This window comes from Thalassophryne amazonica, chromosome 8, assembly GCF_902500255.1.
Source record: "Thalassophryne amazonica chromosome 8, fThaAma1.1, whole genome shotgun sequence".
NCBI lineage: Eukaryota > Metazoa > Chordata > Actinopteri > Batrachoidiformes > Batrachoididae > Thalassophryne > Thalassophryne amazonica.
In genome coordinates, this window is record NC_047110.1 from 106,775,462 (window position 1) to 106,791,382 (window position 15,921).

Consider the following 15,921-nt stretch of genomic DNA (forward strand, 5'->3'; position numbering starts at 1 on the left):
TATCAGCGCAACTATAACCCTCTGTTAGATCTCCTCAGTTTTATAGGATGATGAGAGTTCATGGTCACAGTCATTTTTTTCATACCTCTCGCAGGGTCAAGTCTCCCACTTTTTTTTTTTTTTTGGCTACATTTTCAGTCCTTTTCCCACCACCAATAACTCAAACTACACTTATATAATAGGACTAGGTGAAGAGATATAATCTCTCCACCTAGTCCTGGGTCTTCCTCGGGGTCTCCTCCCAGATGGACGTGCCTGGAACACCTCCCTAGGGAAGTGCCCAGGAGGCATCCTTACCAGTTGCCCAAACCACCTCAGCTGGCTCCTTTCAACATGAAGGAGCAGTCTCTACTCTGTGCTCCCCACGGATGACCAAGCTTCTCACCCTATCTCTAAGGGACACACCAGCCACCCGTCTAAGGAAGCCCATTTTGGCCGCTTGTACCTGCGATCTAGTTCTCTCGATCATGACCCAACCCTCATGACCATTGCTGAGAGTAGGAATGAACATTGACCAGTAGATCGAGAGCTTTGTCTTTTGGCTCAGCTCCCTTTTCCTCACAACAGTACCGTAGATTGAATGCAACACCGTCCCTGATGTGCTGATTCTCCAGCCAATCTCACGATACATTGTCCCCTCACTTATGAACAAGACCCCGAGGTACTTGAACTCCTTTACTTGGGGCAAGACCTCATTCCCTACCAGGAGTAGGCAATCCATTGGTTTTCTGCTGAGAACCATGGACTCAGATTTAGAGGTGCTGATCCTCATCCCAGCCACTTCACACTCGGCTGTGAACTGACCCAGTGAGGTCACAGGCAGATGAAACCAACAGGATCACATCTGCAAAAAGCAACGATGAGACCCCCCCGACTACACCTTGATATCCTGTCCATGAATATCACAAGCAGGATTGGTGACAAGGTGCAGCCCTGGCGAGGCCCAACCCCCACTGGAAAAGGGCCCTGAACACAACTCTCACTTTGTGAATACAGAGATTAGACAGGATGGAACCCGCATTGTTCCTCTTCAGTCAGAGGTTCAACTATCAGCCAAACCCTCCTTTTCAGCACCCTGGAGTAGTAGACTTTACCAGTGAGGCTGAGTAGTGTGATGCCCCTGGCACACACTCTCTGGTCCCTTTTCTTTAAATATGGGGACCACCACCCCAGTTTGCCACTCCCTCAGCATTTGGATGACTGGCCAAACATCTTGAAGACCAAAGAAGTCCACTTTTGTTTGGTTACATTTCTAGACATCACTGAAAACATGTTGCAATAAAATGACGATAAATCAGTATTTAAGTAACTCAACCTTCATGCTAGAACATAACCGTCTTCACCAAGGAGATGTACATTGGCTGGTCAGTCAGCAGAATTATCCTAAAAGTTTTTTGTAAAAATTGGTGGAAATTGATGCAACATTACATGTTTTAAGAGGAAGATCCCATTCGATTTTAATTCAATGTTGTTGCCATCATCTCTCCTTCATTTCACAAGCTGACAGAGTAGCTCCAGAACTGTACTTTTCCCCCTCTGTTTTATCTTAATTTCTCAGTTGCAGCACATCACTGACGTACTGCTGTCTTTAAACTGGTGTTTAAACTTTACGGTTTCATTCCAGTTGAAAATAAAGCTTTGTGAAGACAATTCTATATTTGCTTTGAAGGCTGCTTCATGACAGATGCATGACGTCTAGTAACTTTTGGTGATTTCATGCATCTTTTTGACAAAAAAGAGTGAGTGGGACTGGTGAGACTAGTGAGGGAAGCCACCAAGATCTACAAAGGACTTTCCATGGCAGTGAGTGGAGAAGCAACAAATAAATGTTGCTGTGTGCGGTCTCTCCAATCACAGCCACCGAAGCTCCTCCAGAGATGGGGTGAGTGTCTTGGTGGCTTCCCTCACGAAGTCTCTTTCCTGCATGATTGCTCATCTTGAAGATGCCCTGATAGGTTACCGTGTTGTGTCATAATTTTAAAAGTAAACCATTCAAGACACTGTTGAGGTGTTTTTTGTTTTATTTTGTGCCTTATTTACGGCTCCACGCAACTCTTGAGCAAAGAAACCTGGTGGAATGTCTTGTTGTTTCCTCAGTTTTTTTTTCCACAGTAGCAGCAACAATCTGTTTAGCCTCATCTACCGCAAATATATTGTGACTATTGACTTGTTTCTTTTTTTTTATTGGAAGGAAAACAATCAGATGGCAACATTTTATCCATAAGGATCTTTGGTGCTGCTTGTTACGTAAAGATATACGTCAAAGAGAAGAAAATGGTAACAGCATTCAGTACTAGTTATTCTGGTCCAAGTAACAACATGCAAATTAACCAAAATAAATAGTTAAAACTCAGATGTGTCTAAATGAAGGATTTTTGGTAACAGTGGTGAATGAGGACTAATTTTTATAGTTTGTAGTGCAAAATGTTTTTTTTCCTCTTTTGTTGGATCCATATTGTGAAACTGTGTTTAGAAGAGAAAATGTTGGAGCTTTTTTGTAATTTTAACATTGTTATGATGAGCTGGTATTGACAAATAAGACCTGACTAGCGTGTTGCCCGTGGGGATCCATGGGCTCTAGATTGGGTAGTGTTTATAAAATAGGTAGCTGACATTTTTCAAGGGTGGTAATAAATTATGCAAAGTTTCTATAATGATTTGGAATGCGTGTGAGTCTAGAATGTAATTATCAATGGCCATTGTTCACTGTTATTATGTAATATCTGTAATTTCTCCAAAAATATTAGTCCAGTCAATGTTCCATTTTGGTGGCCTTCATCCTTGGCCCAAAATACATAAACATACCAAATGGCAAATGTCAGGTCTATCCAGATTTTCCATGATCGAAGCCAATACGCACGCATGCATACACATACACAGAGGCTACTTGGCTTTTAATGTATAGATCAGAAATGAATTTATTGCCAAGTAAGTTCTCACATACAAAGAATTTGATCTTGAAAAGGAATTTGATCTTGAAAAGGAACAAAGTTTTTTTTTCTTTTTCCATTTCTTTTATTGCTGTTTATGCACCAATGACACAAGATCAAATTCCTCCTCCTCCTAGATGATTTACTGCCCCCTGCTGGAATGACTTGTGAGTCCAGAATGTAATTATCAACGTCCATTGTTCACTGTTGTTAGCTAATATCTGTAATATCTCCAAAAATATTATTGATGCTCTGTGTAATGTACTATCAATGTTCTGTTCATCCTTGACCCAAAATACATTAGGATACGAAACGGCAAATGTCAGCTCTCCCCAGTTTCTCCAGGATCGAAGCCATACTCATGCATTCATGCAGGCCGCTTGGCTTTTAATATATACGAGGTCTGTCAATAAAGTATAGGTCCTTTTTTTTTTCAAAAACTATATGGATTTCATTCATATGTTTTTACGTCAGACATGGTTGAACCCTCGCGCGCATGCGTGAGTTTTTCCACGCCTGTCGGTGACGTCATTCGCCTGTGAGCACTCCTTGTGGGAGGAGTCATCCAGCCCCTTGTCGGAATTCCTTTGTCTGAGAAGTTGCTGAGAGACTGGTGCTTTGTTTGATCAAAATTTTTTCTAAACCTGTGAGGCACATCGAAGTGGACACGATTCGAAAAATTAAGCTGGTTTTCGGTGAAAATTTTAACGGCTGATGAGAGATTTTGAGGTGATACTGTCGCTTTAAGGACTTCCCACAGAGCGAGACGTCGTGCAGCGCTCTCAGGCGCCGTCGTCAGCCTGTTTCAAGCTGAAAACCTCCACATTTAAGCCTCTATTGATCCAGGACGTTGTGAGAGAACAGAGAAGTTTCAGAAGAAGTCGGTTTCAGCATTTTATCCGGATATTCCACTGTTAAAGGAGATTTTATTTAATGAAAGACGTGCGGGCGGATTGCAGCGTCGGCTCGCAGCCGCCGCGACGCTCCACCACAGGAAAAACACCTCTGCTGGAAGCCTTAAGGACAAGCTGGAACATGTCCAGCTGTTAAACAATTTCTCAGATACTCACTCCACTGAAAGCCATCAAAAGCCGCCTGGATTTTACAAATGGTTATCAACACGGAGGTGTCCCGACACGCAGACCCGTCCGCACGTTTTTCATTAAAAAAATCTCCTTTAACAGTGGAATATCCGGATAAAATGCTGAAACCGACTTCTTCTGAAACTTCTCTGTTCTCTCACGACGTTCTGGATCAATAGAGGCTTAAATGTGGAGGTTTTCAGCTTGAAACAGGCTGACGACGGCACCTGAGAGCGCTGCACGACGTCTCGCTCTGTGGGAAGTCCTTAAAGCGACAGTATCACCTCAAAATCTCTCATCAGCTGTTAAAATTTTCACCGAAAACCAGCTTAATTTTTCGAATCGTGTCCACTTCGATGTGCCTCACAGGTTTAGAAAAACTTTTGATCAAACAAAGCGCCAGTCTCTCAGCAACTTCTCAGACAAAGGAATTCCGACGAGGGGCTGGACGACTCCTCCCACAAGGAGTGCTCACAGGCGAATGACGTCATCGACAGGCGTGGAAAAACTCACGCATGCGCACGAGGGTTCAAGCATGTCTGACGTAAAAACATATGAATGAAATCCATATAGTTTTTGAAAAAAATAAAAAGGACCTATACTTTATTGACAGACCTCGTAGATGTATCTGTACATTCCTGCACAGGAACATATTGCCTACATCCTGCACTCTCAAATAGGAATGTGAGCTGATGGAATGTGTGTCTGATGTGAACCGGGTCCGTTCTCAGAGCTGCTATCAGCTCCTGGCTTGTCAGCAGGTCACCGTGAAGGTAGCAGCTAATTCACACAAGGGCTATGTCAACAAGCTCATATTGTACATGAGAAGAAAAAGTCCACAGTCAACACTTTAAGGACCAGAAGGCACTGTGATACCTAAAGGCTTTCCTCTCTAATTTATTTGAAATCTGTTTATTTTTTTAGATATCCTGCTGGACAGTCAAACATCAGCGAGCTTCCTTAGTGGAGATAGTCATGGTAAAATGAAGCTAAGTGGATGGAAAAGTGACTTTTTTTTGCAGGGGGGGGGGGGGGCTCGGGGGGTTAACACAGTGAGCAATTGCTGCAAGTATCATGAGAATAAAATATCATGCATATATAATTTATTCTTGTGACTCCAAGAGGAGATTTCAAGCTTCTGCTGCTGTAAGGCTGTAAATGGTTGTGCCGCCACTAGTGCAACAGATAACTGGAACAATCCTTCAAACATTCAGCACAACTACTCCTTAGACATTACTCTTCTGAAAAAACCAGCTGACCACTTGAATATTTAATAGGTGGCCAGATAGGGCTCAGTTGAAGAATTACACAGGGGGCAAAATGTAAAAATGCTCCAGTCATATTAAAAGCTATACCACATTACTTATCTGATCATAAAGATTCCAAAAAGGTATAGTTTGGACTATCTGTGACTGAATGTTATGGAGTTATGGGGTAAAAACATTAAGATTGGTGACAAAGGTCAATTTCAATTTGTACAGGGGTCAAAAGTTAAAGTTGCTCCAGTTTTGGTAAAATGTGGTGCAAATTATTGGTTGAACTAATAGGATTAAAAAATGGGATAGTTTTGACTGTGTTGAATGACTGATCTCCAAAGTCAAGGTCAAACAAGGGCAGTGTCCATTGGATTCTATGACATGTGACACATATGCTTAACAAAAATCACTCATACACAAACAAACAAAACTCATAGACAAAGTAGTTAAAAGAAAGAAAAGAAAAAAGAAAACACTGTACATAGTGCCCAGAGGTTGTCGGCAGAAGCAACGCTCATTTTCAGTAGTAAGGATTCAAGTGTAGCAGATTCTTCATGCAACACAAAAACTCAATCTGTTTCATCAGATACATATCCAGAGAACACCATTTCTTTGTATAAATATTTTAACCGGTTAATATTTGGACATCGTTTGAGTTCCTCAGGTAGATTACTCCATTTTGTTACCATTCCATTATGTTACCCCGTAATGTGAAAATGAAGCATGACACATGGTCCAAACTATTCCTTTTTACAACCCTATTAACTCGCACTTTTACCAAAACTGGAGTAACTTTAACTTTTGACCCCTGTACAAACCTTGTGACCTTTGTCACCATAGTTGTTTTTACCCCATAACTTCATAACATTCAGTTACAGATAGTCCAAACTATACCTTTTTGTAATCTTTATGTTCAGACAAATAATGTACAACCCCTGGCAAAAATTATGGACTCACCGGCCTCGGAGGATGTTCATTCAGTTGTTTAATTTTGTAGAAAAAAAGCAGATCACAGACATGACACAAAACTAAAGTCATTTCAAATGGCAACTTTCTGGCTTTAAGAAACACTATAAGAAATCAGGAAAAAAAATTGTGGCAGTCAGTAACAGTTACTTTTTTAGACCAAGCAGAGGGAAAAAATATGGAATCACTCAATTCTGAGGAAAAAATTATGGAATCATGAAAAACAAAAGAACGCTCCAACACATCACTAGTATTTTGTTGCACCACCTCTGGCTTTTATAACAGCTTGCAGTCTCTGAGGCATGGACTTAATGAGTGACAAACAGTACTCTTCATCAATCTGGCTCCAACTTTCTCTGATTGCTGTTGCCAGATCAGCTTTGCAGGTTGTAGCCTTGTCATGGACCATTTTCTTCAACTTCCACCAAAGATTTTCAGTTGGATTAAGATCCGGACTATTTGCAGGCCATGACATTGACCCTATGTGTCTTTTTGCAAGGAATGTTTTCACAGTTTTTGCTCTATGGCAAGATGCATTATCATCTTGAAAAATTATTTCATCATCCCCAAACATCCTTTCAATTGATGGGATAAGAAAAGTGTCCAAAATATCAACGTAAACTTGTGCATTTATTGATGATGTAATGACAGCCATCTCCCCAGTGCCTTTACCTGACATGCAGCCCCATATCATCAATGACTGTGGAAATTTACATGTTCTCTTCAGGCAGTCATCTTTATAAATCTCATTGGAACGGCACCAAACAAAAGTTCCAGCATCATCACCTTGCCCATTGCAGATTCGAGATTCATCACTGAATATGACTTTCATCCAGTCATCCACAGTCCATGATTGCTTTTCCTTAGCCCATTGTAACCTTGTTTTTTTCTGTTTAGGTGTTAATGATGGCTTTCGTTTAGCTTTTCTGTATGTAAATCCCATTTCCTTTAGGCGGTTTCTTACAGTTCGGTCACAGACGTTGACTCCAGTTTCCTCCCATTCGTTCCTCATTTGTTTTGTTGTACATTTTTTGATTTTTGAGACATATTGCTTTAAGTTTTCTGTCTTGACGCTTTGATGTCTTCCTTGGTCTACCAGTATGTTTGCCTTTAACAACCTTCCCATGTTTGTATTTGGTCCAGAGTTTAGACACAGCTGACTGTGAACAACCAACATCTTTTGCAACATTGCGTGATGATTTACCCTCTTTTAAGAGTTTGATAATCCTCTCTTTTGTTTCAATTGACATCTCTCGTGTTGGAGCCATGATTCATGTCAGTCCACTTGGTGCAACAGCTATCCAAGGTGTGATCACTCCTTTTTAGATGCAGACTAACGAGCAGATCTGATTTGATGCAGGTGTTAGTTTTGGGGATGAAAATTTACAGGGTGATTACATAATTTATTCCTCAGAATTGAGTGATTCCATATTTGTTCCTTCTGCTTGGTCTAAAAAAGTAACCGTTACTGACTGCCACAATTATTTTTCCTGATTTCTTATAGTGTTTCTTAAAGCCAGAAAGTTGCCATTTGAAATGACTTTAATTTTGTGTCATGTCTGTGATCTGCTTTTTTTCTACAAAATTAAACAATTGAATGAATATCCTCCGAGGCTGGTGATTCTGTAATTTTTGCCAGGGGTTGTACTATATTTTCAACATGATTGGAGCATTTTTAAATTTTGGCCCCTGTGCAATTCTTCAATTGACCCCTACCTGACCACCTATTGAAAATTCAAGTGGCTAGTCGGTTTTTCTCAAAAGACTACTGTCTAAGGACTATTTGAACTGAATTTGGTGCTTGTATCACCATTTGAAGGATTCCTCTGTAAATATTCTGTTATCTGCTGTACGACTCCTACTGAACATGCTGGACCTTATGTGCCTTCTTGTGTCCTGCAGTGGCTGGATGGAGGATTGCTTTGTTTCCCCAGGGTGAAAAAGAAGACTGCAGGCTTTAGAGACTTTTCCGTGTGTTCCTGCTGTGTGAAAACACTGACTTGTCAATAAAAGTCCACTTCTGATGAATCTTTTAATGCAAATCATGAAACCTATTTATTTTCTACTTTCTCTAACTAGTGTTTGTGGCTTTACGTTTTTTTTTCTTTTTTTCTTTTTTTGCCTGGTTTGTATATTTGCACTTGATGTTTCAATTTTAATTGTTCTTATGGATGAAACTAATGTTTGGATGTTTTATTTTGTAGAGCAGTTTGTATTTTTTCAATATAAAAAAATAAATTCTAGAATTACTTTTTATAGGGTGCTGTTTTATTTTAATCAATTTCTAATTCTGATGCATAAGACATAGGGCTGCACTGGACCAAAATTACTGGATTGGATATCAGAAATAAAAAAAAAAATCTGATCTGAATGTTTTATTGCACTTCTTCTAAGTCTTAAGGTGGTGGTCTAGTGGTTAAGGTGTTGGGCTTGAGACCAGAAGATCATGGATTCAAATCCCCGCCTGACTGGAAAATCACTAAGGGCCCTTGGGCAAGGTCTTTAATCCCCTATTGCTCCCGGTGTGTAGTGAGCGCCTTGTATGGCAGCACCCTGACATTGGGGTGAATGTGAGGCATAATTGTAAAGCGCTTTGAGCATCGGATACAGATGGAAAAGCGCTATATAAATGCAGTCCAGTTATTTCTTGTGAACTATGTTTGTTTTCCTTTATGGGAGTAGAATATTTGTTTCACAGTTTAAGTTGATATTTTGTTCATTGGCTACGTTTGCAAAATCCATTCAGACAAATGTATTTATCGATAGATTAGTTATTGTCAATGAGTGGAAATAGTATTCAATTGGTCTCGGTATTGGCAGATACTGAAGGTTCCAGTGTTGGCCTTGGATATGAAGAAAGGTGGTGTTGTGCTGCCTCTAATATGAAATGTTGCAAAAATCTAGCCACTAGATGTTGATGTAATTTGATCCGGAATAAACATCAAGTTCTCACAAAAGTGGAACAATGTTGAGTTTTCCACAAGTATGTGACTGACGTGTTGAATACGGGTTTGGCTTAATATGGGCTTGGTGGTTTCTTGAAGGCATACACTCTAGTGAGTGCTCCTCGAGACAACTGTCACATTTGGTTTGCCATTAAAAAAATAAAAGGAATAGGCTACACAGTCTATGTTTTCAGGTTTTCCCCTCTGTTGTTTGGACATGGACTTGTCACCAAACTCTGATGGGTTGATGGAATATGGTCTGTTCACAATAGCTCCCCTCAGATTTAAGATAAACAGAGAAAAAGGCCGAAGTGAGAACTTTCCCTGCATCCAGCTTTATTGACAGAAGTAATAATGAAACACGTCTGTGTGTTGATGCACAGAAAGCAGCTGGAACAGCTCAGACACTCTGAAAACCCTTCAGACAGCCAATACCCAACAGTAACGTGGCAACAACAAAGTAATATCCATGTTATAGTGGTTAGTGGTTCTCCATCTCACTGCGGTGGTAGTCTCTCAAAAAGATGTCCTCTTGCTTGCCTCTACTGGTGGTTGGCTCTCACTACGGTATTGTATCACTTCCTGTTCCGGAGCACAGCGGTGTTTTGCTGTATCTGTTAGCTGTTTAATCTGCGCAGTTAGATTGATCTATTTACCTAGATAACGATTTGTTTCACAGTGTAATCTTCACGTGCCTTAACTAAAGCACTCCCTCTGCTGAATCACCTCTAAATTATTTACACATTATTCACTTTGTGTGTTTTTAGGAATCCGCTAGCTTAGCGCAGCTACTAGCTCTTAGCCGGTTTAGCATGGTGGCTTCTCCTGTCTCTCCTGCACTTTTCTGCTCTGGGTGTGAAATGTTTACTTATTCCTCAGCCTCCTTTAGCAGTAATGGTACTTGTAATAAGTGTAGCTTATTCGTAGCTTTGGAGGCCAGGCTGGGCGAATTGGAGACTCGGCTCCGCACCGTGGAAAAATCTACAGCTAGCCAGGCCCCTGTAGTCGGTGCGGACCAAGGTAGCTTAGCCGCCGTTAGTTCCCTTCCAGCAGATCCTGAGCAGCCAGGAAAGCAGACCGACTGGGTGACTGTGAGGAGGAAGCGTAGCCCTAAACAGAAGCCCCGTGTACACCGTCAACCCGTTGACATTTCTAACCATTTTTCCCCACTCGGCGACACACCCACCGAGGATCAAACTGTGGTTATTGGCGACTCTGTTTTGAGAAATGTGACGTTAGCGACACCAGCAACCATAGTCAATTGTCTTCCGGGGGCCAGAGCAGGCGACATTGAAGGAAATTTGAAACTGCTGGCTAAGGCTAAGCGTAAATTTGGTAAGATTGTAATACACGTCGGCAGTAATGACACCCGGTTACGCCAATCAGAGGTCACTAAAATGAACATTGAATCGGTGTGTAACTTTGCAAAAACAATGTCGGACTCTGTAGTTTTCTCTGGGCCCCTCCCCAATCGGACCGGGAGTGACATGTTTAGCCGCATGTTCTCCTTGAATTGCTGGCTGTCTGAGTGGTGTCCAAAAAATGAGGTGGGCTTCATAGATAATTGGCAAAGCTTCTGGGGAAAACCTGGTCTTATTAGGAGAGACGGCATCCATCCCACTTTGGATGGAGCAGCTCTCATTTCTAGAAATCTGGCCAATTTTCTTAAATCCTCCAAACCGTGACTATCCAGGGTTGGGACCAGGAAGCAGAGTTGTAGTCTTACACACCTCTCTGCAGCTTCTCTCCCCCTGCCATCCCCTCATTACCCCATCCCCGTAGAGACGGTGCCTGCTCCCAGACCACCAATAACCGGTAAAAATCTATTTAAGCATAGAAATTCAAAAAGAAAAAATAATATAGCACCTTCAACTGCACCACAGACTAAAACAGTTAAATGTGGTCTATTAAACATTAGGTCTCTCTCTTCTAAGTCCCTGTTGGTAAATGATATAATAATTGATCAACATATTGATTTATTCTGCCTTACAGAAACCTGGTTACAGCAGGATGAATATGTTAGTTTAAATGAGTCAACACCCCCGAGTCACACTAACTGCCAGAATGCTTGTAGCACGGGCCGAGGCGGAGGATTAGCAGCAATCTTCCATTCCAGCTTATTAATTAATCAAAAACCCAGACAGAGCTTTAATTCATTTGAAAGCTTGACTCTTAGTCTTGTCCATCCAAATTGGAAGTCCCAAAAACCAGTTTTATTTGTTATTATCTATCGTCCACCTGGTCGTTACTGTGAGTTTCTCTGTGAATTTTCAGACCTTTTGTCTGACTTAGTGCTTAGCTCAGATAAGATAATTATAGTGGGCGATTTTAACATCCACACAGATGCTGAGAATGACAGTCTCAACACTGCATTTAATCTATTATTAGACTCAATTGGCTTTGCTCAAAATGTAAATGAGTCCACCCACCACTTTAATCATATCTTAGATCTTGTTCTGACTTATGGTATGGAAATTGAAGACTTAACAGTATTCCCTGAAAACTCCCTTCTGTCTGATCATTTCTTAATAACATTTACATTTACTCTGATGGACTATCCAGCAGTGGGGAATAAGTTTCATTACACTAGAAGTCTTTCAGAAAACGCTGTAACTAGGTTTAAGGATATGATTCCTTCTTTATGTTCTCTAATGCCATATACCAACACAGTGCAGAGTAGCTGCCTAAACTCTGTGAGTGAGATAGAGTATCTCGTCAATAGTTTTACATCCTCATTGAAGACAACTTTGGATGCTGTAGCTCCTCTGAAAAAGAGAGCTTTAAATCAGAAGTGCCTGACTCCGTGGTATAACTCACAAACTCGCAGCTTAAAGCAGATAACCCGTAAGTTGGAGAGGAAATGGCGTCTCACTAATTTAGAAGATCTTCACTTAGCCTGTAAAAAGAGTCTGTTGCTCTATAAAAAAAACCCCTCTGTAAAGCTAGGACATCTTACTACTTGACGAAAATAAGAACAACCCCAGGTTTCTTTTCAGCACTGTAGCCAGGCTGACAAAGAGTCAGAGCTCTATTGAGCCGAGTATTCCTTTAACTTTAACTAGTAATGACTTCATGACTTTCTTTGCTAATAAAATTTTAACTATTAGAGAAAAAATTACTCATAACCATCCCAAAGACGTATCGTTATCTTTGGCTGCTTTCAGTGATGCCGGTATTTGGTTAGACTCTTTCTCTCCGATTGTTCTGAGTTATTTTCATTAGTTACTTCCTCCAAACCATCAACATGTCTATTAGACCCCATTCCTACCAGGCTGCTCAAGGAAGCCCTACCATTAATTAATGCTTCGATCTTAAATATGATCAATCTATCTTTATTAGTTGGCTATGTACCACAGGCTTTTAAGGTGGCAGTAATTAAACCATTACTTAAAAAGCCTTCACTTGACCCAGTTATCTTAGCTAATTATAGGCCAATCTCCAACCTTCCTTTTCTCTCAAAAATTCTTGAAAGGGTAGTTGTAAAACAGCTAACTGATCATCTGCAGAGGAATGGTCTATTTGAAGAGTTTCAGTCAGGTTTTAGAATTCATCATAGTACAGAAACAGCATTAGTGAAGGTTACAAATGATCTTCTTATGGCCTCAGACAGTGGACTCATCTCTGTGCTTGTTCTGTTAGACCTCAGTGCTGCTTTTGATACTGTTGACCATAAAATTTTATTACAGAGATTAGAGCATGCCATAGGTATTAAAGGCACTGCGCTGCGGTGGTTTGAATCATATTTATCTAATAGATTACAATTTGTTCATGTAAATGGGGAATCTTCTTCACAGACTAAGGTTAATTATGGAGTTCCACAAGGTTCTGTGCTAGGACCAATTTTATTCACTTTATACATGTTTCTCTTAGGCAGTATTATTAGACGGCATTGCTTAAGTTTTCATTGTTACGCAGATGATACCCAGCTTTATCTATCCATGAAGCCAGAGGACACACACCAATTAGCTAAACTGCAGGATTGTCTTACAGACATAAAGACATGGATGACCTCTAATTTCCTGCTTTTAAACTCAGATAAAACTGAAGTTATTGTACTTGGCCCCACAAATCTTAGAAACATGGTGTCTAACCAGATCCTTACTCTGGATGGCATTACCCTGACCTCTAGTAATACTGTGAGAAATCTTGGAGTCATTTTTGATCAGGATATGTCATTCAAAGCGCATATTAAACAAATATGTAGGACTGCTTTTTTGCATTTGCGCAGTATCTCTAAAATTAGAAAGGTCTTGTCTCAGAGTGATGCTGAAAAACTAATTCATGCATTTATTTCCTCTAGGCTGGACTATTGTAATTCATTATTATCAGGTTGTCCTAAAAGTTCCCTGAAAAGCCTTCAGTTAATTCAAAATGCTGCAGCTAGAGTACTAACGGGGACTAGAAGGAGAGAGCATATCTCACCCATATTGGCCTCTCTTCATTGGCTTCCTGTTAATTCTAGAATAGAATTTAAAATTCTTCTTCTTACTTATAAGGTTTTGAATAATCAGGTCCCATCTTATCTTAGGGACCTCATAGTACCATATCACCCCAATAGAGCGCTTCGCTCTCAGACTGCAGGCTTACTTGTAGTTCCTAGGGTTTGTAAGAGTAGAATGGGAGGCAGAGCCTTCAGCTTTCAGGCTCCTCTCCTGTGGAACCAGCTCCCAATTCAGATCAGGGACACAGACACCCTCTCTACTTTTAAGATTAGGCTTAAAACTTTCCTTTTTGCTAAAGCTTATAGTTAGGGCTGGATCAGGTGACCCTGAACCATCCCTTAGTTATGCTGCTATAGACGTAGACTGCTGGGGGGTTCCCATGATGCACTGAGTGTTTCTTTCTCTTTTTGCTCTGTATGCACCACTCTGCATTTAATCATTAGTGATTGATCTCTGCTCCCCTCCACAGCATGTCTTTTTCCTGGTTCTCCATCAGAGTAAATGTAAATGTTATTAAGAAATGATCAGACAGAAGGGAGTTTTCAGGGAATACTGTTAAGTCTTCAATTTCCATACCATAGGTCAGAACAAGATCTAAGATATGATTAAAGTGGTGGGTGGACTCATTTACTTTTTGAGCAAAGCCAATAGAGTCTGATAATAGATTAAATGCAGTGTTGAGGCTGTCATTCTCAGCATCTGTGTGGATGTTAAAATCGCCCACTATAATTATCTTATCTGAGCTAAGCACTAAGTCAGACAAAAGGTCTGAAAATTCAGAGAAACTCACAGTAACGACCAGGAGGACGATAGATAATAACAAATAAAACTGGTTTTTGGGACTTCCAATTTGGATGGACAAGACTAAGAGTCAAGCTTTCAAATGAATTAAAGCTCTGTCTGGGTTTTTGATTAATTAATAAGCTGGAATGGAAGATTACTGCTAATCCTCCGCCTCGGCCTGTGCTACGAGCGTTCTGGCAGTTAGTGTGACTCGGGGGTGTTGACTCATTTAAACTAACATATTCATCCTGCTGTAACCAGGTTTCTGTAAGGCAGAATAAATCAATATGTTGATCAATTATTATATCATTTACTAACAGGAACTTAGAAGAGAGAGACCTAATGTTTAATAGACCACATTTAACTGTTTTAGTCTGTGGTGCAGTTGAAGGTGCTATATTGTTTTTTGTTTTTGAATTTTTATGCTTAAATAGATTTTTGCTGGTTATTGGTGGTCTGGGAGCAGGCACCGTCTCTACGGGGATGGGGTAATGAGGGGATGGCAGGGGGAGAGAAGCTGCAGAGAGGTGTGTAAGACTATATATATATATATATATATATATATATATATATATATATATATATATATATATATATATATATATATATACACACACACATACAGTGGGGAAAATAAGTATTTGACCCCTGTCAGTTTTGCAGGTTTTCCCACCTACAAAGAATGGAGAGGTCTGTCATTTTTATCGTAGGTACACTTCAACTGTGAGAGACAGAATCTAAACAAAATCCAGTAAATCAAATTTTTTTATTTTTAAATTATTAATTTGCATTTTATTGCATAAAATACGTATTTGACCACCTAGAAAAACATAGCTTAACAATTGGTACAGAAACATTTGTCTGCCATTACAGAGGTCAAACATTTCCTGTAGTTTTTCACCAGGTTTTCACACACTGTAACAGCGATTTTGGTCCACTCCTCCATACAGATCTTCTCCAAATCTTTCAGGAGTTTCAGCTCCCTCCAAAGATTTTCTGTTGAGTTCAGGTCTGGAGACTGGCCAGGCCACTCCAGGACCTTAAAATGCTTCTTATGGAGCCCCTCCTTAGTTGCCCTGGCTGTGTGTTTGGGGTCATTGTCATGCTGGAAGACCCAGCCATGACCCATCTTCAATGCTCTTAGTGAGGGAAGGAGGTTGTTTGCCAAAATCTCACAATACATGACCCCATCCATCCTCCCTTCAATACGGTGCAGTCGTCCTGTCCCCTTTACAGAAGAGCACCCCAGAGTATGATGTTTCCACCCCCATGCTTCACGGTTGGGATGGTTTTCTTGGGGTTGTTCTCATCCTCTAAACATGGTAAGTGGAGTTGATTCCAAAAAGCTCTATTTTGGTCTCATCTGACCACATGACCTTCTCCCATGCCTCCTCTGGATCATCCAGATGGTCACTGGTGAACTTCAAACGGGCCTGGACATGTGCTGGCTTGAGCAGGGGGACCTTGCTGCCCTGCAGGATTTTAAACCATGACAGCATCATGTGTTACTAATGTAA

At 40.6% G+C, this 15,921-nt stretch overlaps 1 protein-coding gene across 1 annotated transcript in view; it reads left to right on the forward strand.

Moving 5' to 3' along the window:
• ppfibp2b (PPFIA binding protein 2b) overlaps positions 1 to 15,921 on the forward strand; it is a 167,769-nt gene that overhangs the window by 94,578 nt on the left and 57,270 nt on the right. The window lies entirely within an intron of this gene.